Raw genomic sequence first — 26,970 nt, 5'->3', positions numbered from 1 at the left:
GTTTCGAAGGTTAAACAACTTGCCCCCATCACTGGGTTCTATATCCCCATATCCCTTTTCAGGCACGGTACCTGTCCCCACTCTTTGGGTGGGGAGCACCTTGCACTCCACGCTCTCGGGCTACACTCGCCCTAACACACGAAGGTTAAAAAATATATCTATATCTCTATATCTATATCTATATCTATATCTATATCTATATCTATATCTATATCTTTATATATTGCTTTCTCATCTTTGCAAAAACCAAGTTGTTTCGGGGCACCTCACACCTGAGGAGGCCAGAAAGACAGAGAAGCAGCAGGAACAGGACCACCCGAAGGAAGGGAAGCGGGGGGGGCCGGAGCGGCGGGCGCCGGGGGCGGGGCGGGGCGGGGCGGGGCATCGCCGGCGCTGGGGGAAGGTCTTGCGCACCGCCCTCCGCCCGCGCGGGGAGCCCGCACGCGCAGCCCTCCGCTGACAGCCGCCGGGCGACACCTGGGTCGCGAGGCTAGCGCAGGCGAGCAGGGCAGAGTCGACGTGACTGGCCGGGGAAGGGAGCCTCGCAGCGCCCAGCAGCGAGGAAGGTAAGCGCAGCGCCTGGGGCGCCGGGTTTGGACCCCCAGGCCGGGGGTTGGGGTCAAGAAGAAGCGGCAGGCGGCCAGATGCGCTTCTTGCCTGACGGCGACTCCAAAGAGCGCGCCCGGGTTTTAGTTCTGACTTCTCTGCCCATTGACTGTGTTACCCGGACAACTTTCTTTCCCTCTCTGCGTTTCTGTTCCTCTGTGAAATGAAGGCGTTGGTATGGAACGGTGTTCTTTGGGCTTCTGAGCTCTAGAACGTGAAGGGCATTTTGGCACCTGAGAAGCTTTACTCAAGAGCTTCCTGCGGCTGCCCAGGCTGCGGATTTCCAGGGAAGCTGGGGTCCCCGGGTGGGCGGGGTTCTGCTGGAGTGTCCTGTTTTCTGGTGCTTTGACCCTGGGTTTGGGTCTGACTGAAACTGGCTGCAGAGTAATCAACGAGCCTCCGAGTGCTCGGGTGAAGAAAATTAGAGCGTTAAGCCCCATTTACAGGTGGGGAACGGGCAGGTAAGAGGCTGAAGATTTCTCCTGTGAAAATAAGCAGATTTATTTTGCATTTTCCCCCTACACCAGACTTCGTCTCGCGGCGTGCTGGACATCACACGAATGGGATTTATCATCTTTCAAGTAGAAAACTGCTTCAGTGTCTAAACATAGGGCTCCATCAGCATATAGGAAGTAGGTCTCTCTGCACCCATTCTGCCCCCTCCTTCTTCCCTTTCCGTTCTTTTCTCTTTATAAATCCCCTTTGAGGGGCTCCACTTCCTGCTGCAATAAAAAGTCCTTATTTTCATTTAGTGCTGATTTGTGACCCCAACCGACAGCTCCAGTTCTGGGTTGTGAGAGAAGTCTAAAGAAAAACAGACTGAATCATAGCCCGCTGGCACATACAGCCTGGCAGGGATGTGCAGAGAAAGACCCTGGCCTTCAGAAAGACAGACTTTGGAAGGTGGGATGGATTCAAACTTTTGTCTAGCTTCCTTTCCCCTTCTTGGCAGCTATTTTCCAGCTAGTATGGTGGCTTCTGCTGTCAACTTGATGTAGCAGCCACACAGAGGACGGCTGAAAGTTGTTGAGGACTTCGATGGGTTTCTTTAGATCTGTAGCAGTTCCCTCCCTTAAACTTCCTCTCGCCTCTAGTTTTTCTGTTCCACTCCACCCCGAGTGTGCTATCCAGGTGTAAACAGATTCCAGAACCCATCAAGAGTGCCCAGGAAGAAGGGAAGGTATGGGAAAGAGGGCAGAAAAATGTTGACCTTCTTTTATTGGGTACTTACTGTGAACCAGGAACTCTTTTACATATAATGGGTCCTTGATTCTCACAAACTCACATGAGAGATGGTGCACTCTATCCCTCTTTATGGGTGAGAAACTGAGACTTAGAAGGGTTGCTTTTCTTAGTCTTAGTTGCATACATGACTGGGATTCATATCCAATACCCCATGTTCTTTCCTCTTTCTTTATTTCTTGAGTAATGGCAATCTGAAATTAGAACAACAAAAAGCAACTGGTATTACTGAGCTCTTTCTAGGTGCTTTCACTGTTCAAAGTGTCTTAGAGGTGGGGGGGTGTCCTTTACAGTGCTGGAGTTTTGGTTATTCCAGGGGAAGTCAGTGACTGCCTTCCTTTCTCTTAGCAGTTCTGTTCTAAAATTCCTGCTTGATCTGGCCCAGCTGCTCTTGTGTGGGTGGGGCAGGGGCCCTGTTTGCTTTTTCCTAGAAGTGGCTTGGGGTCTAATGAAAGATTAATTGTCCACATCTGATCCGTTAGACCTGACCGTTGACTTGTGAATGATCCTGCTGTCCCCTAAGAAGCCTTTTTCAGGCTTCACTCAATAAACATTTGTGGAATGAATGAATTAGCACCTTGTGAAGCATGGTCTGCTGCCCTGTTTAAATGTGAGGCAGCATAGGGGCAGCCTGGGCCCTGTCCTCAAAAACAGTAATGCTAAGCCAGGTGGTTCTCCCCCTTGGGTGAGGGAGAACTGTGCTCCTGTGCGTTTCCAGACTTCCCTGGGAAAAAGTTTGCTGCCACCTGTTTTATAAATAATTTTTAAAGAAACAGTACACTAAGAGAAATTTGTCTTTGCGGCCCCCCCCAACCTGAAAAGTGACTTAATATTGATAAGGTCACTCTCTCAAAGAAAATTAGATGATACCGTTTATCTCTTTTTTTTTTTTTTCCTTTTTTCTTTTGAAGTACTGGGAATTGAACCCAGGAACTTCTACTTGCAAGGCAAGTACTCTGCCAACTGAGCTATATCCCCAGCTCAAGGTGGTATTGTTTATCTTAGGACTCCCCAAACTTCTCTATGGAAGAGACCCTAACAGGAAAGAAGACTAACAAATCCTTCTGGGAGTTGGGCTGTAGTTCAGATTGGCTCCAGCACCTTGAAAATGCTTTAAGGACTTATGCCATTTTTGAAAATTATTTCGTGATATGTGAATCTCAGTTTAAATATATAAAAAAGTTTTCCCAAAAAGTATTTGAGTAAAATTGATATCCTGGCAGATTGTTTCATATTTTTAGTGTTTGAGGGGACCCAGGTGGAGAAGCAGGGCAGAGGTATTGGTCTGGGAGCTTAAGAGTATCATTTGCATTTTCCATTCACTGGTTCACAGTGACAGCTTTTCCCTGCCCTGGGAGAGCACACAGTCCTTTCTCTCGGTTTTTCAGAACAATTTTTAAGAGATAAAAGTAGCCTATATTGTTCTCTATTATCAAAAGTGTGTGTATTTACTGCAGAAAAAAAGATGAACTATAGTAATAATGAAGTAATAATACAGAAAATATTGAAAGGCAGAAATAATGAGAATACTATTAACAATAATAATGATAAAATCAATACATCTATACGCAGAAATAACTGATTCAAAACTTGAGATACAGTTTTCCAAATCTTGTCTTTGTGAGTAAATTAAAAAAAAATGAATATAGCCCTTAGTTTTGATTGAAATCTTATCAGAGCTAGAACCATCTCATATTATTTTTGAAAGAATACAGAGAATAAACTATGAATAATTAAAAGCACCATAAAGGTTAATTCTGTTTCTGAGCCCCAAACCTTTCCACCCCCCATAGTTCCCCTGTGTCATTTAGTTTCCAGCAGAGACAAGTGTCAGACTGTGGGGCTGCTGCTGAAGTTGCAGGGCCACGCTGTGCACCTTGCTAAATGTTTCAAATAAAATAGTAAAGGTTGCTCGTTAGTGTTGTTGATGTGTAAAATTTGGGTAGAAAATTCAAAAGTTCATCTGCAAAATGAGGAGACGTTCTTGAATAATATTATTGTTCCAGCATCATATTTTAATCCCTTGTGACCTTGGATAGCACAGGTTGCTTCTCTGAACTGATTTCATCTTCTGTAAATTGGAGATAATGTGTTTTAGCTTTCCATCACTGTGACAAAATACCTGAGATAATCAACTTATAGGAGGAAAGATTTATTTGGCTTGTGGTTTAAGTCCATGGGTTGTTGGCTTTGTTGCTGTTGGGCCTGTGGCCAGGCAGTTTATCATGGTTGGAGTGTATGGTGGGGGAAACTACTCACTTCATGGCATTCAAGAATCAGAGAGGAGGGGGCCAGGATTTCAATATCCCAATCAAGGGCACACCTCCAGTGACCTGCCTTCTATGAAGGCCCCATTACTTCCCCCTAGTGCCACAGATTGGCGGCCAGTGGGCCATTGGGGGACATTTCACATCCAAACTATAGTACTACTTTGCTCTACCAGAGTCATGTGAGGACAAAATGTCAGGTGTAACTGTTTATTTGAATTGCATGCTAGAATGTTTGCTATTAAAAAAAGTGTTTAAACGTAGAAAGTTGAAAAGCCCTGTCAGACTCTGAAATTCTGGAATCCAATCCTTGCATTAACAGGACTTAATTATGATATAAACCCTATTTTGGAGCTCTACCCCAAATTTTCTTCAAACATTGTTGAATTCCTTGCTGGCTAGTATCTTGCTGATTTTCAACACAATCCTGAATAGGGTAGTAGTTGCATTTTACAGGGCAGAGTTAGGCTTGCCATCCAAGGAAGTTACTCATTTGCACAAGGAGTTCCTGAGCATTGTCTCTAGTTGCCTTAAGCAAGGCAGAAGACATGCTAGGAGGAAGCAGTAGGATAGATTAAAAGGCATTGTGCCCATTGGTGGGGTGAGAGATGATAAGCACCAACAGCCATTGCCTTAAGGAGTCTCTCAGGCATGCACCCTGCTCCTGGCAGCTCTGGACCCTGCATTGGGAGGTAGGTGGTTTGGCTTTTATCTCTGCATCTGTCAAAGACAAGTTGCACAAACTAGGTTTAGTCACAAATGTGAGCTTTGCTTTCTTAACTGTTAAGTTAGGGATTTGGATCAGATGCGGTTCTTTCCAGTCTTAAAAATCTCATTCTGGGTCATTTTTAAATTATTCATTTCTTACCAAATAGAAATCTGGTAGAGAATTATCACATCTAAGACAACTCAGGTGTCAGAAAATGTACCCACTTTCTGTTGCTTTGAGCTTTTGGTGATCCCCTAATGATTTTCTAAGGATCTTCCCACCTGACTGCCTTCCACAGATCATTGAGAGGAGTTGTTCATTTGTTGCTATTTCTAAAACCTCTTACGATGTTAGAAGAGAGGACTGTTTGGGGACAATTTGTGGAAAGGTGGGTGTATAGAAATATAGAGAAAAAGCAGGTTTTTTATGGTAATAAAGCATACATTGTACTGAGTATTTGCCTCTCAAGTCACTAAATACAGTACTTAGTGTCCCTCAGGCACTTGGCCTTGTGTTAGAACTTTTCCAAAATGTGGGAGAGGCACATGATCTCATTCTCGAGTGGTTCAGCACTGGAAGAGGGGAAGATGATACACAACACAGGGGTATGCAGCTGTGGTTGGAATAGGAATGAGATGAAAAGACCGATTTGGGAAAAGATTGAGTCCCTGAGGGCTTGAACTGTGTAATTTAATGCTGCATCCTCAGCCTGGCAGTTTCTGACACTCAGTGGGAACTAAGTAAAGGTTTTTAAATTAAATAATAAATAAATAAATGAAAGAATGAAATTAATTGTTCTCTGAAATGAAGTCTTTGCTGAAATAAGGCGCAGTGTCCCTCTAATGGTCACAGAGATTTATGTACAACCTGCAGAAACACTTCCCTATGCATTATCCTTCATATTGATAATTGAGATAGAAGAAGGCCAAAATAAAAGCATTTCCTAACGTCATACTTTCTAGATACTTTGTACCTACTGGTAGAAATAGATTTGGCTTATTATTCCTAGATGTCTTCTTTCTACAAATACATCGAGGAATCTCCAAAATTTATAAAGAACTTACAAAACTTTACACTAAAAATACAAAGAACCCAATCAATAAATGGGCTAAGGAACTGGATAGACAATTTATAGAAGAAGATATATACAGGCAATTAATAAATATATGAAAAAGTGTTCAACATATCTAGTAATTAGAGGAATGCAAATTAAAACGACTCTAAAATTTCATCTTACTCCAATTAGAATTGCTATTATCAAGAACACAAATAATAATAAATGTTGGCGTGGGTGTGGGGAAAAAGGCACACTTTTACATTGCTGGTGGAGTTGCAAATTGGTGCAGTCCCTCTGGAAAGTAGTGTGGAGATTCCTCAGAAAACTTGAAATGGACCCAACTTTTGAAACAGTTATCCCACTCCTCGGTTTATACCCAAAGGACTTAAAATTAGCATACTACAGTAACACAGTCACATCAATGTTTATAGCAGTTCAGTTCACAATAGCTAGATTGTGGAACCAACCTAGATGCCCTTCAACAGATGAATGGATAAAGAAACTATGGTACATATACACAATGGAATATTATTCAGCTATAAAGAATAGTAATATTATGGCATTTGCAGTTAAATGAATGGAATTGGAGAATATCATGCTAAGTGAAATAAGTCAATCCCAAAAAACTAAGGGCCAAATGTTTTCCCAGATAAGTGGAAGATGATATATAATGGGGGTGGGGGGCTGGGGGGGAGAGAAGAATAGAGGAACTTTAGATTATGTAGAGGGAAATGAGAGGGAGGAGGGGGCAGGGGCATAAAAAATGGTGGACTGAGACAGACATCATTACCCTATGTATATGTATGATTACACAAATGGTATGAATCTACATTGTGCACAACCATAGAAATGAAAAGTTGTACCCCATTTGTGTACAATAATCAAAATGCAGTCTGTAAAAATAAAAAAAAAATGCTTTTGAAGGTGGGATGAGCATAAGATCTAGTAAACAATTCCACAAATTTGCATTCTGAGCTTGAAGGAGAAAAACAGGCATCACTTGACTTCTGGGTGAATAGACATTTCTTTTTCCTTTACAGAAGCATTGTTTTGTTGTCATTCTTGACAAAACTGACACATGAGCTTCTGATCAGACAGATGTGCTTTGTGCCGCCATTACTCATGGCCACAGGCGCCTGGGCTTTCCTGTCACTGGCTGAGTCACTTGATTAAAACACAGGCCTTGTAAGGCTGAGGCATGGGCTGGATCTCAGACCAGACTAAGTTGCTCAGTCAGAATTGTACCCTGACCATTCCTGCCCCCTCTGTGTCCATGATCCATGTTGGCAGGAAGACAGCTGTGGCAAGTTGAATTCTTTAAGGCAAATTCTTTACCACTGTTGGTTTTAGACTAGTCATTTGCATTTTAGAAGTAAAGGGTTTTAATTTTCAATATGGTTCTTTTTAGAATGTATCGTTTCAGTTCTTCAACCTTGGGCCATCTTCAGGGAGACCTTCGCTATCCCCAAGTCTGCAACTATTATCTTAGTCTATAATTTCCATGTGTGTGTAAAAAGGAAATAATCATACCTGCCTCACAAGGTTGTTAAAAGGCTTGGATGAAGTCATCTATTGAAAACCAGCAAAAACATACTGTTGCTGGGTGGTTGGCCAAGGATTCACCTCATTCTTATCTCGGTCCATTTCTGAATTAACTTCACTTTATGTGTGATATATTCATGGTAACTTATGAATAGTTAAAACAATACTCATTCAGAATGCAATTGCTATGGATCTACTGCCCTGATGGCATCTACGAGTAATAATTGGTTATGTGGGATTCATTGTCCTCAGTTACTTTAAAAACATTTTACCTGATTTGAGATGTATTTGGTTGCTAATGTGACATATTGTATTTTATCCTATTTGCTTCAGATTCCTTTTCAACCCTGTGATGCAAGTGAGTGATACTGATGTCTGACATTTACTGAGCACTTACTGTATATAACGTGTTATTCTAAACATTGTACCTACCTCAATTTATTTAATCCCAATAGTCTATTATTAATGCTGTGTTAGTACTGTTACTGTTCCCATTTTGTGATGAGAAAATTGAGGCACAGATAAGTAATTTACCTGAGGTGACATTGCTAATAAGAGGGAGAACAGAGACTTTTAACATAGGCAGTCTGACTGCAGGGTTCATGCTTTGGATCATCAGAAGATAATATGGTGAGCTCCTATCCTATTTGTACCCTAATAGCATTCAGCTCTCTTGTTCATGAAATCAGGTACCTGCAAACTGAGTTCTAGATGCAGAATAAAAATTCAGAATTTGGCTGGTGTTTTGACCACACAAAATAATTCTTGGAAATGAGCTTGTTGCAAAAAGGTTTTTGTTGTTGTTGTTATGGAGAGATAGTAATCATTAAGGAAGCTTAAGTATTTCAGGAAATATCTGGGGGCAAACTAGACTGACTACAAAATGTTGAGTTAGCAACTGAGTGAACTATTTAAGAATCAATACTGCCCTGGAATATAGTAACTAAAGTTGTGGTTACAAGGCTAAGTAATAATTCTTTTTTTTTTTTTCTAAGTAAAATTCTATTTATATTAGGTAAGTCATATCATTTGTGTAATTTTTTTAGAAAAGTAAAAATGTAATCTTTTTTTCCCATTCCTTTTGGAGATGCTACAAATAATCACAAGAACACAGTAATAAACAGAATACTTATTGTCTATTGAGTATGTACTATGTGTCAGTTCCTTGTTCATCTAATTGGCAGGACAGCTCTCTGAAGTAGATGATATTTATCCATTTTTTAATGGAGAAATGAAAGCACAGACAAGTTAATTACCTTGCTGTAGGTCACAGAGTTAGTACATGACAAATTGCTTGAACTCAGGTTACTTACTTTGACACAAAAGCCTCTGCCCTTTTTGAGCTGAGTTCTTCAGAGGGAAGATGTTATGTTTGTGCTTTCCGAATCCTGTGTTGAGACATATTTTTTTGGCATGAGGCTCATAGTAGTATTTAAAACTGAGACTATTCAAGGAAACCTGAATATATTTCTGTTACCATGGGGATGAAATGATGGACTTGACATACTCTTCCAGGAAAAAAAATCATGTTCTCCCAGCACAACATGGCCTGAGGAGTCCGTGGCTCATTGCTGTAGTTAAGAGACAACTCTGCCTGGAATGAGAGTACCTGAAATGTAACTCTGGAGAACTTGCAAGCCATCTTTCCTTAAGCTTTATTTCTAGAAGATTCCTATCACATTTTGTTTGTGGCATCACATATTTGACACAGGGAATACAATGAAGAACTTGAATAAAAATGAAGTTGATCTGTAGTGATAGATTTATTAAAATCAGAGACTTCTTTATGTCATTTGCCCTAGTCAGACCACTTAGACATAACACTCTTACTTTTCTATACAGATTGAGCATCATTTGTCTGAAATGCATGGAGCCAGAAGTGTTTCAGCTTTTGTAGTTTGGAATATTCACATATCCATAGGGAGATATCTTGAGATGGAACCCAAGTTTAAGAAATTCATTTGTTTTCTATACACCTTATATACACCTTATATACATAATATTTTTAGTTCTGCCTGTTGTCCACAACATGAGATCAGGAATGGGATTCTCCACTTATGGTGTCATATTGACACTCAAGATTTTGTATTCTGGAGCATTTTGAATTTTTGGGTTAAGTATGCTCAACCTATAACATGCACCCTCAAATCCTTTTGAAATAGGGCATACCACCGTTTTGTAAATGTAGTCACTGTGTTCTTGCTAGAATCCTAGGGACATTTTGCCATCTGATGGTTAACAACTGATAGTCTTTAAGTATATCATAGGTGAAAGGTCAAAAGCTGGAATTATGAAGCACAATGGCTGGAAAAGTGATGAGAGAGGAGCTACAGTATATTTCAGTCTAGTGTCCTTGAGCAAGTGTGAGTTTAGAAGCTCATGTGTCCCACAGAGCCACTTTGTAGTAGAATAAAATTGGCTTTGGAGTCAGGTGAGTAAGTTTAAACCTGGATCCACTTATGTAATTGAGCAAGTAGCTTCTCTGAGTCTGTTTCCTTTTCTAAGAAAATCGCTTCATTAATCTCAAAATGTGGCTCCAAAGAATAAATAAGATAAGGAATATATTACTGTGTCTAACGTTGCACCTTACACAGAGTTGCAATTCAATAAATGTCAGTCCTCTTCTCTTCCTTTCCTTTTTCTTTTTCCTCCACCTTCTATTTCTCTTGACTGTTTCTCTTGGCTCTTGAGGGGGAAAATGTTAAGTATAGTGCAATGTGGTCAATGTAGTAAAAATACATACAGCTTTTTGGGAGTTTGCAGAGAGAGTAACTGCCTGGGACAGTTGGGAGGTACAGATGAGCTATACCCATGCCTGACTAGGAGTTTGCTAAATTGAGAAGAGGATGAGGTGGAGAGGACAGATTGAGAGATATTGCACTTTCAAAGGCATAGAGATAGGAAGATCATGGGATCCCAAGACAGGGAGAGACCACTGAGTTGGCACATAGGGCAGGTTATGGGTGGAGGTGCTCCTAATGTGGTGAGCTGATAACCAAAGATGAAATCAAGCTAAAATCTTGCCTTTTATCTTGGAGGTCACAAGGAACTAATGGAAGTTTCTCAACATTGTGAGTGAAATAACTAAATTTCTCTTTAGAACTATAACACTGCCTAATGTACGGAAGGTGGATCTGAAGTTTATTGGCATGCTTATTTGAACTTGTGAGTACAGAAGGGATACTGTATTTTAAAGCTTTTTTTTTTTTTTTTTGCGGTGTGGGGATTTGAACCCAGGGTCTTGTGCTTGCGAGGCAAACACTCTACCAACTGAGCTATATCCCCAGCCCTATTTTAAAGCTTTTTGGGGAGCAAAAGTTGATGATACTTGTAGAGATGGTGTTATTTAATTCAAGAGTTCTGTAGGAAAGTACATAATGTCTTAGAAAATGGTGACTGCATATGCTAATTTATGGATTAGATCACATTGGACACAAAATTATTTCAAAAAGAAAAATGTGTCCTGCCTAGAGCTAAGCATATCTACCATTTTAAATAAAGGACCCAGTGTGCTTTTTGCAAATTGGTTAAGGCTTAAACACTTGAGAATATTTAAGGCCCCCTTTCGTATCTCCAGAATTGAGTTTAAAATTCTAGGAATAGTTGACACCCAATGCATGCTGAGTTTGGTCACTGCTTGTAGAATTTCTTGTACTCAATATGCATTGCTGTGGTTAGCAGTTTGAGTTTCCTGGGGGAGGAGCAGGGAGACTCAGGCTACAAAACTATCATATATGGGAAATTCTAAGGAGCTGGGTAACTCTTCACCTCAAGCAATCAGGATCAGACACAAGTGTGTGTTTATGTATCTAGGTTTGTGTTTATGTTTTCCTGAGTGTTGTCTGATTTATTCAGACCTGAGGGAAAACCTGACATATATCTGTAATTCCTTGGGGAAGGCCACTGGGGAGATTATCCTTGGTTACTAGAGATGCCTAAATGTAAAGACAGTCACTTGCTTTCCTGCAGGAGCCAGTCTGTGGCCAGAAGCCAAGGGTGTGGAGGAAATGTGGCTCCACCTGTCAGATTCTGCCAGGCACAGATGTGACCCTACCATGAAAACTGAGCCCAGGTGTTTGCTTGGTGTGTGAGGAAGTGTGGGGTAGATGGATGTGTTTATTTTTTCCCTTCTCTGGCAGACTTTCCCCAAGATCACTCACTGAGCAGCCAGGAACTAAAAGTAAGTTTGAGGTGACATTCAGCGCACAAGGAGTAAGATGTACGTTTCAAACCCTGGAGGCATCCCATGTTGGGTTTTCAGAATACTAAACCTTTGAACCCGACCTCCTTCCTGTCCCAAGGCCCATATCCTTCTCACTAATCTTTTGATAGATTAGAAACTATCTATCTAATCTTTTGATAGATTCTAGTTTGGTTGTTTTCCTTTGAAAACAAACACCAAAACTGTGAGTGAGAATGTTCAGGTCCTTGGGAGTAAGTCTGTGTGCTTCTCTGTAGGTGCAACGACCAAGCGTGTAAGTTTAATATTTAAGTATGGCATGATCAGTAGGTCTTCACTGAAAATTTGTTGCTATTCTTTTGAAACTATTATTAAATAATGAACATTTGTTGATAAAAGGGGCAACGTACTCTAGTGGGATGAACATCAGATTTGTAGGAGAGCTAATTCATTTAACAAACACTGAGTGCTCACTGAGTTTATTATGTGCCACTAATTGTTTTAGACTCAGAGTCCAGTGGAAAAGAGAGATGTCTACTATTATCATGCAGTGCTGTTGGTAGTCAGGTGTGAGCACAGAAGTGGGGTAGTGAGAGGTAAAAAAAACCAGTGCTGCACCTGGCTTCCTGGAAGAGGTGACACTTTAGAAGTGATTCCTATTTAAATGAATAGGAATTAAAGTCAAGAAGAATGGGAAATGTGTGGTGGGCACGGCTTCATATTCAAGACAAGGTTGGAGCTGAGGCGGGAGAGATAGGAACCGGCTGATTGATCATGGAGAGCTTGGTACATTTCATTAAGGAGACTGGACTTTTTTTATGGAGGTCTATTTCCCTTGGTTGAGTTCTTGCTGACCCTGTCTTTTTGGAATTCTGCTTGCCCTTAAAGCTGCAGCTCTTTGGTAATTCTTTCTCTGTTCATCATAGCCACGTTTCCTTTTTCTTCTCTACCTGGTTTAGTGTTTGACTTATACCTCTCTTATGCTATCTTCACATACCAATGCGTGTTATCAATCTTTATGTATTCATCTTATCTTCCCTGTTGGTCTGAAAGTGCTTAGAGGGCAGGAACTCTGGAAACGTATTGTTTCCTTACTGCCCAGAGCCTAGAAGGCCGATAGTACAAGTGTGTCAAATGAAGATATTTTTAAGTGCCGAGTTGTGTTTGCTGTAAGAATTTGGGGGTCAGTAGGTAGTTGTTAACTAGCTATTTGAGTGTTTTATGTTCCCACTTGATCAGAAAAGAATTAACATAGCAGGCCCCAAACCGCTTATCCCTAGAAAGGCCTGCTTACAAGGCTTTCCTTGTCTGGGATCAAGGAACTTGGATTTCAGGAAGTTCTTACTAATCTAAATGATACGAGTAGCTCAGTGCTGTAACTTGCTGTAGCTCAGCTGGGCAAACAGTATAGTTCATGCTGAGTACCTGCTTTCCTTCTGGGAGTCTGGGGAATTTGGGTACATGCAAGGCAGGGGTTGCCTATGTGAGCAGCCCCCACTAAGAACCTTGCACTGAATGTCTAATGAGCTTCCTGGGTGGTAACATTTCACACATGTTGCCACAGTGTTTTGTGTGTCCTGAGCAGCTCCATGGGTAGACACCCTTGGTTTTTCCCTGACTTTACCCTATAACCCTTTTTCCTTTGTCGACTTTGCTTTGAATCCCTTCACCGTAAGAAGTCAGAGCTGTATGACTGTGTACTGTCTTGAAACCTGAGGCAGGGCTTGGGGAACCCTTCAGCACACCACAAAATGCCATGCATATAGAGCCAAACCTTTTTGGTTTTTTTTTTTTTTTTTGAGCTAGGACTTTGTAGATATGACTCAGAGAGGCTACTGGTCTTTCCATGAGATAGGAGGCCCTTTCTTAAGACTGTATATACATGTGTGCATGTAGAAGAAGTTAAAGAAACTCTTTTGGTTATCCCATAAACCAAAACAGATTTCACCTTCTAAAAATAAATTTCAAGCTTTGAAATCCCTGTCTTTGAGAATGTTAGAATCTGATTATCTTTTTGTTTGCAAGCACACTGGGAATGGGAGGGCTCACAAAACAGACAAACAACATCAACAAAAACCTGAACTTGGGTGCAGATTAGTGTGGTGTGAGATAGATGAGTGGACAGGTAGGGTATGACCAGTCTACAGCCAGCAAAAATCGAAATTTTCTAAAATAACATTTGTATAGAGATTAGCAGTTTTCAAAATGCATTCACATATGATATCATTTAACACTAAAATAACTTGGTTAGGTAAATGATATTATCAGTTCACAGATGAGGAAACTATGATTCATAAAAAATTGAATAGTTTATCTAAAGTGATGGGGTCAGTTTGAGATAGAACTAGAACTCAAATTCAACTCTTCAAATTTTAAATCTAGAACCAGTGAAATCCAATAACTATGAATTCTCTTCTGTACTCACAAGTTCAAATAAGCATGCCAATCAACCTATGAATTCAGGTTTTAAGTTTATTTTAAAGTATTTATTAGTCAGAAATAACAGACATTAATGAATGAATGAAAGAAGTTAAGGCAAGTTGCCTATTCTTGCCATAAGCCATCTTGTGCATGACTTGCTTATTTTTTTTTTTTTTTTCAGCAACTGCATTTATAATTTGAATAGAAACAGAAGGGGGCAGGAGAACTGGGAGGATGTGGGCTGTAGTTCCAGAGCTCATGGTATTCTGCAGGACAATTTTGAAGCTTTATCTATTACTCCCAATAAAATCTAGGCAAAAAAGAGGTATTGGAGAAGGTTTGATTGCCCTTTTTATAACATGTTAGGTATTGTCAGAGTTTTAAAAATATCACTCTTCAAAACTAGTTTATTAGAAAAATTAGATACAATATTTGCTTTAGATTCACTCTAATTATTCCTTGAAATTGAGGGATGAGTTCCATGGGGCATTTTTCCTGCTTGAAAATAAGAGGTGTACAGGTTATCTATCATGTTGTTTCTTCTATGTGTCACACATCAACTAGTTTTTTAATATGAAGAATTTCTTTAATCATCACAAAGATACCAAGAGGTAGAAAATTAAAGCCATGAAACGTAGAGAAGCAAAATGAGAACTGGCGTGGTGGTGCATGCCTGTGATTCTAAGAACCCGGGAGGCTGAGGCAGGGGGATTGCTAGTTCAAGGCCAGACTTGGCAAATTAACAAGATCCTCAGCAACTTAGACCCTTTCTCAAAAAAGGGAATGGAAATATAGTTCAGTGGTGAAGTGCTCCTGGGTTCAATCCCCAATATAAAAAAATAAATAAATAAAAAAAAGAGAGAGAGACACACACACTTAAAGAAGTTAAATATTTGCCTATGATCACACAGATGTGAAGTGGTAGGTAGCCCTGGAATTCAAGTTCAGCCCTGACATACAAGTCAGTACTCTTTTTCTTCCCTATGCTGCCTCAACACAATGGTGTGACTTTATGCAGTCATAATCCTTCTCTCAGCTCTACTACAGGTGGTTAAATCTTACCTGTTACCCTAAGTAAATGTCAAGGCGCTTCTGTTGAGAAGTTCAAGCTTCTGGTTGAAGTTGTAGAGAAAAAAGATTGCCTTGGTGATGATGGTGTATGTGTGTGCTCTGAGCTCATATGTGTTCTTTCCTGGGTCTGATGGGACTCTGGAGTGGCAGCCTTCCTAGCTCTCTTCATAGGGTGGCAGGTGTAAGTGAGGGGTGGTGAGACTCTGCTTGTCTGCAGTCATCCTTTCAGCAAATCTTTGGTAAAGACTCATCATCTGTGAATAATCCACCTTATCAAAATTTAAAAGTAGGTAAATATTTTCATATTATAGGACTATAAGAAAAAGAAAAGTGAATGGTTTGGGTACCCTTTACTATTTTTGTTAGTTTTATCCTGGAAAATGATTTTTGTATAACATTTAAAAAAATTTTTCAGCACATCGTGCTAAGGAAACCAAGGCCTTGGGCTCCAGAGAATGCAGTGGATAGTGCCGACCTTGAGCAAATAAATCTTTGACTGGTACAGTGCCTGGCACAGACTATGGACACAATGAACATTTGCTAAATGGGTGCAACTGAGACCACTAAGCATAAGCATCTGCCCAAAGGACACAGCAGCTCCTTTCTAGCTCCTATTAGGGTGCTCTGGCTCAGGATGAGAATGTTCAAAAATTTTTAAGTGGACCTGGGGTCAGACCATCATCATTTCAGAGAATGAAACAAACACTTTTTTTTTGAGGACAGGATGTGATTTTATTTGGGATGCTGAGAATTGAGTTGTGGTGGTAGTAATAATAGTTAATAATTACATAGTATTCTCTATGTACCCATGCTAGACTAAGTATAGATATATACAAATTCGTCTGATTCTCACATCACAATTTTAAGTGGATGTTTACCAGTGAGGGAGCTAAGCAACTTGCCCAAAGTCATACAGTGACTGGAATTCTGAGATGTGAATGTTGACAGCTCAGTGTAGTCACTTGACTTCTCTTTAGTGATATTATAAGGGAATGGAAACTGAGGCATTTAAAAAGATCATCTATTTCTTATTGTTTTTAAAATTATTATTAGAAGAAAAGTGCAAATAAATGGCTCCATTTCCATGAATTCTTGGAGCAATTCCTGAAAATTCTGATTTTCTTTTATTTCTATGTGAACCTCAAATGATCATTTAAGCTTTTTTCAGAAAGAAATAATAATTAATGTTGGAGTCTTATTTCTTATATTCCCAATTTAATGATACCCTGCCCTGAAAATAGCAGGCAAATAGTAGAAATCAAACCCGAATGAGCAAAAAAGACTATGAATGCAAGTTCCCTAATTGAAGGATCAGTTCATGAGACACATGATACCTAGTTGGGAATTTGAATACTTTTCAATTTTGGGATATGAAAAGTTTATTCTATGATCTTAAGGAAGTGGGAGGTTTTATTATTCTGTTGTCTTTTAGAATTCACATTTGCTCTTTTGAATGATTGGAAGATGGAGCTTGAGGAACCTTGAGCTCTTTTCTCTAATGAGTTTCACAACATCATTAATTAAAGATGGCAAAACATTAACTTCTAATTTTGACATCTTTGAAATTGTGTTAACCTATTTTTAAATATTTTTAAAATATTAAATATTTTGCAGGGTTCATGTTCGTGAGGAGGAACAATACTGACTCAAACAATGTGGAAATAAATACATGCTTGCAAAATTCCAGTCACAGATCCTCAACCCTTTTTTTGGTAATAAGATTTTTTTATTTGTGCAGAACTAAAGAATGTGACAGCTGTGAGAACTTAGCCATACAAATGTCTATTTCTTTGCCTGTTGGAACAGTTTCCATGACAGGAAGTGTTGAAACTATGCCCTTGATTTCTAAGGACAGGTTTATAAAACATTGGTTATAAGATGTATCATCTTCAATTTCATGGCTGCTCTAAAATTTGAGGTGGCTGAAACTTTTCTCCATATCTGTCTCTGTGAAACTTTGTAATTCTAAGTCCCTGAAAAAGAAAAAAAAATTCTCATCTTTATAACATAGAAGTTGATAACAGTTCTCTAATCATTTTCTTCCTTGTGGGTATTTGTATTTTGAGCAGACACAATAAAAGCTCTGAAAATAAGAATCTTGGAGGGGTGTGTTCATTAACAAATAATTTGCTTCTGTGATTTCTCTTGTGAAATTATTTTTGCTTTGTGGTTTATTGTTTGTAGAATAAAAAAAATGATCTTTTTGGAGACACAAGGCCCTTAAAGTAACACATTTCATTGAAGCCCCATTCAAAGATGTTTTTCATTAAATGGAGTACAAAGTTAAGCCACAGGTTAAAAGAAATTATTGGCCCTGACATGGAATAGAACACAGAAAGATGAAGGGACACTGACTCTCAATTGCTTCCACTATACTGTCAAGTAGTCTATTCTGAACTATTCCAGAAGGGAGGGTTTGAAGGAGTTCTGTGTTAGAGCCCTGCTCACTCCTAATTTGAACATCATCCCCACAGAGGCTGGATTGGTAGCTTAACTTCCTGATGAGTTATATCATCTTTTTTTTATTTTTTAAAGACACTCACCTTTTTTTTTAATTGTTAATGGACTTTTTATTTATATGTAATGCTGAGAATCAAACCCAGTGCCTCACACGTGCAAGGCAACTGCTCTACCACTGAGCCACAATCCCAGCCCTGAGTTATATCATCTTAAATGATTCAGAGTCTAACTTCCTATGGAGCACCAGGCTTTCCTTCATCTAACTTTTTCATCTGACCTCTGACTCTTACTAGGTATATTCCCAAATTCAGTACATTATATAATCTCTCCGATGGAGTTCACCAGCTACATATTGTGTGTAGACTCCATCTTCTTAGCTATATTATCAGCACATTGGGGTCGTTAATCCCCTTCTCTATAGCTTTTGTATTGCTACAGCAGCTGGTAGAATTCCCAGGGACTGAAGCGTGGAGTCACAGGGCTTTCTCAGAAGTGCAACAAGAAGTTGAAGGACTGACAATGGAGCTCAATGTTAGAGCATTTGCCTAGCATGCACAGGGCCCTCAGTTTGATCCCTAGCACCAAAAAGAAAAAAAAAATGTTGAGAACACAGACAGCTATTTTCTGCATATATTCCCTTCCTTATGAGCTCAGAGTTTAGACAAAGAACCCCACATGAGTTACTCCAACATTTTGCTAACCACACAACTTCATCTGGGACTTAGAGTAGAGGAGAGGGAGTGAAGTGGGCATGTGTAAGCATCTTCAAGTATGTGTTTGAAGAGCTATCTAGGCATGTTGGGAAACAGCTGTCTGCTGTGTCCATAACGTACACATAATGGATAGTGCAAAAGGGAACAACAAATGGCAGATTAAATGGTAAAAACTTATATGATAAAGAACTGATCTACCTTTAGAACAGGAAAGGTACTTGCTTAGAAGTCATCTATCCCAGTCCTTATTTTGTGGATGAGAAAACATCCACAGTGCGCTATGTGCAGAGGCAGGTCAAATGATAAGTCTAGCCTCACAGAACTAGAAAATGGCATATCCAAGCATTGAATTGCTATCTTTGGGCTTGCAGTTATTGTTTTCTTGTAACTTTCTGCTCCCAGTCCTTAATTATTGCAAGGTTGTGACTAAATGCTTAAGTGCTTTCCTGCAAAACTTAAGGGTTCTCCTTTCTGGAATTTTTTTTTTTTTTCAAACTCTAGATGATTGTCTTCCTGGACAGGTGCAAGTAAAGTGGAATATTTGCTTCTGGAATATTTCCAGAAGTAAACTTATTTTGGAAGATATACATTTGCTCACAAGAACATTTGTTCTGCTTTTGTCTAGTGGCACTAAAGTGATTTCCACTCTTCTGCTATGGAATTGTGATCTGGCAGGGGCTGCCAGCACCACAGGGTACGTCTCACTTTCCCTAAATAGAGAAGTAAGAATCTTCAACCTTGTTTTCTGTCTCCCTGGGGTCATAGGAAGCTGTTAGGAGCTGTTCTTGAAATGCAAATGAATTTAGAATGTAAGAGAAGCACAGCACTTGGCAGACAGTAGGTACTTACTAAGTCATTGTTAAACAAATGGAATTTTTCTTCTCCTTCCCTTTTAATTATAGAGCTGGAAGGAACCTAAAGACAAATTCCACTCAATCTCTTTAATTTATGGGTTGAAGCAAGTAAAATCTAGAAATGTTAGGGGCTGTCCTGGGGCTAGGATGGTGCTATTCTGTCTCTTGATATTATATTGGATTGAACAAGTGAAATTGCTACTCATGTGGGTCAAATCAGTTGTATATTGACAATTTTTATAACAGCCTCATCTAATATATTTTGATTATCTGTAGTATATACATTCCTGTTTCAACAATAGTAATGATAACTCTGGCCTTCTCTCTAAACCAAATAATCATATAGTAATGTAGCTCAGTGTTGAGGTTGAGAAAACTGGTTCTGAGTCAGTGATCCTGGATTTACATTTCTTTCTAAAGAAATTTCTTTAATATATAAAATAAGAATAATATTATGTACATCACTCTTAAAGGATGATTTTAAAGATTGAGATGATTTTTTGAAGAGCTTAGTATGATGCCTGGCACAAAGTAAGTACTTAAATATATTCTATTGTTAACTGTTAATAAGGAAGGGAATAAAACTGATCAGGCTTTTAAATTTTATAATACTTCTGGAAAGCACATTTCTCTTTTCTGAGATTTGCAGGATTTGCCACACATTCATTGTATAACATGGATATATCTTTATATTCTATTTCTTATGCTTCTGCCAGTTACAATGACTATGCTTGGAATTCAATTTTTGAGACCTTGGCTTTGATGCATGTTTCTGTGCTATGCAAGATTATTAAGTAGCAGTAAAGCAGACAAATGTGAGTATTCAGAATTGGCCCACAAGCTCCATAAAGGGACATTTATGTCCATGTCATTGTTAAGGATGATCCCTCCTCAGTTCCAAGCAGAGGCCAGGTGCATAGTTATGACTCAAAATGTTGTTGCCTGATAAGGCTGACCGAGTTAGTATATTTCTTAGAAATTGAACCCTGAGACCATATTCTGTTTGTCCATCCTTACCTCATGGGTTAGCAAATTTCTCCACTGCCTGGGCTCAGAGATATCCAAATGTGAAGTATTGGTCAGAGAACACCTCATGATTCAGTGACACATCAAGAGCAAATATATTTTCAGACAGCTGCACACTTGGGGGAAGAGTTACCACCCTTGGGCAAGAATGGACTAAGGCACTCCCAGTCCTGAGAAGGAAGCAATAGACCTATTCTGAAAACAAATAGCTTCCCTAGGAGGGAAGATAAACAGAACCTTTCACTCCATCCTTTCAGTGCCTCTGGCCTGCCATTCTTAGGGCTCAGTAGGTTTTCTTCTCCCTCTAGACTCTGCTGCCTGTGGATAGAACAACTACCTGGAACCATGGAGGAAGACAGCAAGCTCAAGACAAGCCTTGTGCAGTGATGTGGAGGGAGAGGGCCTTGTAGAATCTTGTCCTAATTGCAGCTACCCATAAATATCTTAGGGTCTTCCACTTGAACGTGCCTCTTCCCATCTATTCCATCCTCTATGTTTACTTTATCCACGTGACTTTTGCCATTGTAAATGTAACCAAAGTTTTACCTTTAGAGGAGGGTTAATACATGAATAAAACACCGGTTATTTATTGAAAAGACAAACCTATTGAGAATTGGCCACTCTTCTGAACTATGATGTGAGTATTAGTGCCCGGAAGTGTCTTTGGAAGAGTGAAAACATTTATTGAGCATCTGGTGAGGTTTGCATGGAGCACAGCCTTTTGTGAATACCACGTCTCCTTCATGTAGTGCCATGTCTTCTCCTTGCCAAAGCAAGCACTGTCCTCCATTTTACACATGGGAAATCTGAGGTTCAGAGAAATTAATTGCACAAGATCACACAACAAATAATTAGTGCAGCACTGTGACCACAGCACAGTGTGCAGTAGCAACAGCAGGGGGCTCAGGTGGAGATGGTCTTTAACTTCTCTATAGGCCTGTGAGGCAGATGGGCACAGCTATTACTGATCTTTTGAAGTTGAGAAAATGGGAAAAATTACAAATGTCTGGTTTACCCATTTTTATGAGTAGGATATTAATCATTCATTCGTTCCCTCATTTACTCTTTTATTAGTAAAAATACTTTTATTCAGACTCTAGTTTCAGCACTGTGCTAGGCACTAAGAGGTTATTATACAAATATGGGCCTGGAATCAGGAGCTTTATTCTAGATAAGGAGATAAGAGAGATATTTGTTCTTTAGAACAGAAGTTAAACTGCATGAAAAAAACCTTGATGCACTGGGAGTTTAGAGGTGGGAGAGATGGCGGTGGTTAGGAAAGGTTCTGAGTGTTAACCACTGCTTGCTCTCCCTACACTCTCTCAAATTAGTGGAGCCGGTGGTGGTAAAGGAGAGGTTGCTTTAGGATTTTTAAAAAGTTAGTCTTTTATTTTGAGTTAATTACAAATTCTTATAAAGTTATAAGAAAAGGCAGATCCGTGTACTCTCTACCCAATGCAACTGCAGTTAAATAACTGTAGTGTAATATAACTGAGATATTTACATGGATACAATTCAGATTTCTCCAATTGTATAGGTACTTATGTTGGGGGTGGAAGAGGACATGCATCTGTGTGCATTAAGTTCTATTTAATTTCAACTCATGTGTCCATCATTTTTGGCAAGAGAGCAGCCAGTCCATTATCACAAGATTCCTTCTTGTTCTTCCTTTATATCTACACCCATGTCTCTCCCACTACCCTAATACCAATCTAAATCCTTGGCAACTACTAATCTATTACCTACATTTCTATAATTTTGCTATTTCAAAAATGTCATATAAATAGAACCAGACAACATGCAAACTTTTGGGATTTGCTTCTTATATTCATTATAATTCCCTTGTGTTCATCCGAGTTGTGGTGTGTCAATAGTTCTTTTTCTTTTTCTTTTTCATTGCTTAGTATTATCTGTGAAATAGGTAGATGTACCAGAGTTTAACAATTCATCTGATGAAGCACATTGGTGTTATTTCTAACTTTTTGCTATTATAAATAAAGCTAGTATGAACAGAATTATAAAAATAGCATTTTATTTTTTAATTAGTTTTTGTGTCACACCTTAGACAGAGTGTGAAGTGTGAATTCACTTTTACTCCTTCCTTGGTGATATTTCATTCTTTCATTTAGCGCTCACTCAACAAGTATTTTTGGGCGAGGCATTATGCTACTTATATTCTACTAAGTAATAGATGAGTGAAAATTACCTTTGTTCACTCTTGGACTTCAGTAGCCCACAGCTATCAATATATAGCTTCTTTGGGAAAAAAACAAAACAGCAATCGAGGCTGTGGGCTTCATTTAAGCCCTTGTGGATTCTGACCTCAAGAATTAAAATTTGAGTGTTTGACCCTCAGTAATTACACTAGACCAATTCAGACTTTCTGTAAGTTTTCACAGTGATTAAAACTCTCATTGAAAATTTTAAAAAGTAGTCTTTTGAATTATTTTCAAAACAGAAATGGAAGAAGTTTCCGCAGAAATTAAGGTTTGTTTTTCTTTTTATAAAACCATTAAACAAGGGATTTTACTTTTGGGAAGATGTCAGACATTTGCAGATAATGGTTAAAGGGAAAAGACTTTTCTTTGTCTTCTATGCCTGAAGGGGGTTCATTTCCAACTGCTCTGGTACAAGCTGTGTTGTTTGCTTGAGCCCATCCTGAAACTCTGTCCTATCTACTTTGGTATTTAGTTAATGGCATTTCATTTTGGTTTTGTTTAGAATTACGAGAGCTTCTGACTTCAGGTGAGACTGAATTCCACAGAGTAGACCTCACTGGTGTTTTGCCACTGGCTTTCAGGGGGCATTCAAGTCTTTTCCCTTCAGCAACCATACATGGTTGTGATTTCACTGTGGGAGGAGTGTGGATTTTCTCTTGGCTTAAATTCCTGTTTTCACCTCCCACTTCTTCCCTCCCTACCTTGGAACCTCTTCTGGTTGGTTCAAATGAGAAGGATTATCCAAATAAGAAGATACTACATTAACTCCATGCAAATGCTGATGTGTTGCCACAGGCAGTCACAGGCATGTGTGAATGACTAGTGAGTCCCAGGACTGACTGAAACTAGTTTATACATCTGTATGATAGAAGCATGTTTTCCTTACCAACTCAGTCAATCTGGGGAATTGTGGAAAGAAATTAACAGTTAAGATTCAAGGTGACGTACTTTTTGCATTTAGTTATTCCCTTTTTGCAAGACATTCATGAGGTTCACTACACTCTTTTCCCTCTTGCTGGCTTTGACTGCCTAATGGGAGAATAAGGCAGAAGGAATTTGAGGCATTTAGTGGTTCAGAAGCCCTGAAAGCTCCAGCTTTTTTTTTTTTTTTTAAATTATTGCATTGCACCCTCTCCACCATTAAACTTCTGCAAAGCATAGTCTCAATTTATGTGAGTTCATCAAATGCCTTTCCTGGGGAAATGCTTTCTTTTCCCCTCTGACTGGTTATCTTGGCAAAGGTGACAGTTCTCCTTGGTTTAAGAAAGAGGAATTTCCAGGTACCTTGTGAGGGTTGTAAGTCTACCCTGGGGCACATGGCACCTGGCTTTTGTGACTGAGTGGGGTCCATCAGGTGACTGGAGGCCTCCTGGGGCCTTTGCTTCTTGGACTGCTTGGAGGAGTCTAGTCTGAGTAAATATGTGGGTGGAATCTGAGCTGGAGATTAGAATATGAGCAAAGCCAGAGAGGATTTAGGGTTCTAGAGAAAGGTACAAGAAGAGTCAAAAACTTATGAAGACTTCGTCCAAGAAGGCAGCATGGTATGCAGGTCAGGAGTGTGGATACTGGAGCCACACTACCTGACCAAGTTGCTAGTTTCTCTCTAAGCCCGTTTTCCTTATTTGTAAAATGCTTACTTCATCATGTTGTTGTAAGAAATTAATGAGTTTATGTACTTAAAGTGAAATTGTGCCTGGCATAGGCTGTGCTACGTAAGCCTTTGATAATCTTATTGTTATTAATGAATTAACTAATTTTGACTAGTTTACTTTTCACTATCAAAACAAGGGTACAGGGACATGGGAAAACTTAAAATGTGGTTTTCCTTTTCTCTTTTCACTGCAACACAAAACATTTTGTGACCCCAGGTGTGTGCTGGTTTTCCAAGCAAAATAATCAGTTCCATAGTGAATACTGTTGAATGTCCTGATTTGATGCTGTCACTGTTTACCTGGAAATAGTAGTAGATTCCACCAATTGTGGACTCAGTTCCACAAGACTGCCTTTACCTCACCTGGAAATTCGCGGTGAGGAATATATACTTTGACATATGGACTATAAATTGGGCTTCATACCACCTACTCCCCGTTTTCAACTAATTCACTGGAGTGGTTCAAAGAAGTCAGGGGAGCACTTTACCTAAATTTTCCAGCTGGTTATAAAGGACATTAAGAGGATACAGATGAATAGCCAGATGGAAGAAATGCATAAGGCAAAATATGGGAGATGGCACCAGAGCTTCCATGCCTTCTCTGGGTGCACCACTCTCTAGGAACTCCATGTGTTCAGCAATCCAGAAAAACCAGCAGGGTTTTTATGGAAATTTCATGATGTAGGCACCACTCATGAACTTAACTTAACCTTTAGCCCCTTTCTCCTCTCTAGAGGTTGAGGAGTAGGGCTGAGAAACTCAACCTTTTAATGGTGACTTAATTTTTCCTCAGAGCATCCCCTATCCTGAGGCTACCTCGGGGCTTCTAGCTACCAATAATTTCATTAATATACAAAAGATACTCATCACTCTAGTGATTCCAAGGAAATTAGGAAACCAGGACAAAGACAAAATATATATTTCCCAGTTATCACATAGGGACATTTAATTTGGTAATTATCCCATTCTTTAGAGAAGCCTAAGTACTACTGAAAAAATAACTGTTAAGCTCCTACCAATGTTGGAATAATGTTCTCTTGGACTTCAAAATGAAATGAGTGATACACTCATAAATTATGAGGCCATGATTTATTGTAGCCAAATTCTACTGTGGTCTGACTTGTGCCTTTTCACCAATTTCAGTCAGAACATTTTGTTGCTGGAAGGGGTCTATGAGAGAGAGCATCTTTCTCAGTGCCCTCATTTTGCAAATGAGATAGAAACTTCAGAAAGTTAAGTGAAATACCTAGCATTACTGGGAGTGACTGAGCTGGAGCAAAATTGACTTTACCTAATCCCCAGTGCTCTTTCTCCAGTACATACCAGTTTTCTGTAATCATGGTTCCTCTCTGCAGTGAGATGCACCTAATGAATCCGTCTCACATATATTGCCTTAGGTTGTATTTATCAGTTGACCTTTGTTAATTAAAAACTTATAAAATGAGGGCTGGGGAGTGTAGTTCAGTGATACAGTGGTTGCCTGGCATGGGCAAAGATGGTAAAAACAAACAAAATACAAGCTTATAAAATAAGTGTTTATCATCTTCTTCTGAAATCAAAGTTTATGGATAAGATTGTTTTACCTAAATATTTTTAGATTTCTATTGTTGCTTGACATTTTATTGAAGATCTACCCCCATTAGGGAAAATTTTTTTGTGTGTATTTCCTGGCCCATATGTTTGTAATTTTTGAAATTAAAGTTGAAATTCCATTATGTCAGTCTGTAGATAATATTTCATCTATATTACATAAGCATATGTACATATATGTATATGCCAGTGTTTAAAATGACTGACAGAGATGAAGTTATCCCACTTCTCTGAGTTCAGTTCCTCTTCTGTAAAATGGGAATGATAATCTCACTTTCCTTACAATGTTGGGCTGAGGATTCATGGAAAGGCCGTGTAAGTGTTCCAGTATGCTAAGAACTATCAATAGCTTCACATCTAATCCTGGTGCAGTTCTCCCAATAATAAACTACATCTGAACCAAAATAAGTCTTTTTTTTTTTTTTTTTTTTTTTTGGTGCTGGGGATCGAACCCAGGACCTTGTGCTTACAAGGCAAGTACTCTGCCGACTGAGCTATCTCCCCAGCCCCCAAAATAAGTCTTATTAGATTATTCTTCTATAGGGGCAGGGTCCCTGATTTTACTCACTGCCTGGACATCAGACTTCTGGTGTTATAGTCACTTAGCAAACACCCAGCCCAGCTTTGTATATATAATAATAGGATGAGGCAGCTTCCAGAGTTAATAAATTGTTTGTAAATGACTGAGAACTAAACATGGGGAGAGGGGAGGAAAAGAGAAGGGGGGGGTAGAGAGAGAGATAGGTAAGTGGTAGTAGGTAAAGTGTGTAAAGTAGGTAGGTAGGTAGGTAGCACATGTATGCCTGTCCTCTTCTTTTTTTCTCACTAAACTGACCTTATTGGACTTTTGCTCAAAAGCAACTCTTCAATTCTCCACTGGTGGCTGTCTGCAGAAGGCTTTGGATGAGCTTCTCAAGATGCCAGAAAGACTGAAAAAGATGCAGGAAGTGATTTGGCTTTCTAGGGTAGAATCTCTGATTCTCTTTGGTGATTTCATTCACTCCACTGTTAGTGCTGGGTACTGATGTGATGGAAGAGATGTTTAAATTCTTTTTTGTAGAAAATCACTTTCAGCTTCAACTTGGAACTCCAAAACCACTTCCTGGGTAACACCATCAGAGAATCCCTGTCTCCACGCTAGCTCTACCACTTGTAGTTGCTTGTGGGGTGGGCATGAGGGAGGGTTATTTACTCTTATCATACTCTGTATTGGGTGAATTACACCTGAGAATTTCATCTCAGAAACCTTGACAGAGGATATATTGTTTAAAGTGTTTCCTGATGAAATAAAATTGGAATCAGAATTCTGGAGGGTTGACTATGAAGTCTCACTAGCAAAAAGTAAGACCTCTGATTCTGCTA

At 39.4% G+C, this 26,970-nt stretch overlaps 1 protein-coding gene across 9 annotated transcripts in view; it reads left to right on the top strand.

Moving 5' to 3' along the window:
- The first annotated feature begins 435 nt into the window (after positions 1–435).
- Positions 436–26,970, top strand: part of Sytl2 (synaptotagmin like 2) — a 107,070-nt gene continuing 80,535 nt past the window's right edge. For 8 of the 9 annotated variants that reach the window (XM_047516217.1, XM_047516216.1, XM_047516214.1 and 5 more), the window contains exon 1: positions 436–566. The gene's annotated coding sequence lies outside the window, so the exon portion shown is untranslated. Of the gene's footprint in view, positions 567–18,893; positions 18,963–26,970 lie in introns of all 9 variants that reach the window. The other variant, XM_047516215.1, reaches the window with a different exon arrangement.

The sequence above is a fragment of the Sciurus carolinensis genome, chromosome 11 (genome assembly GCF_902686445.1).
Source record: "Sciurus carolinensis chromosome 11, mSciCar1.2, whole genome shotgun sequence".
Taxonomy (NCBI): Eukaryota; Metazoa; Chordata; class Mammalia; order Rodentia; family Sciuridae; genus Sciurus; species Sciurus carolinensis.
Note: the sequence above shows the minus strand (reverse complement) of the source record. Positions and strands in the feature narration are given on the sequence as shown.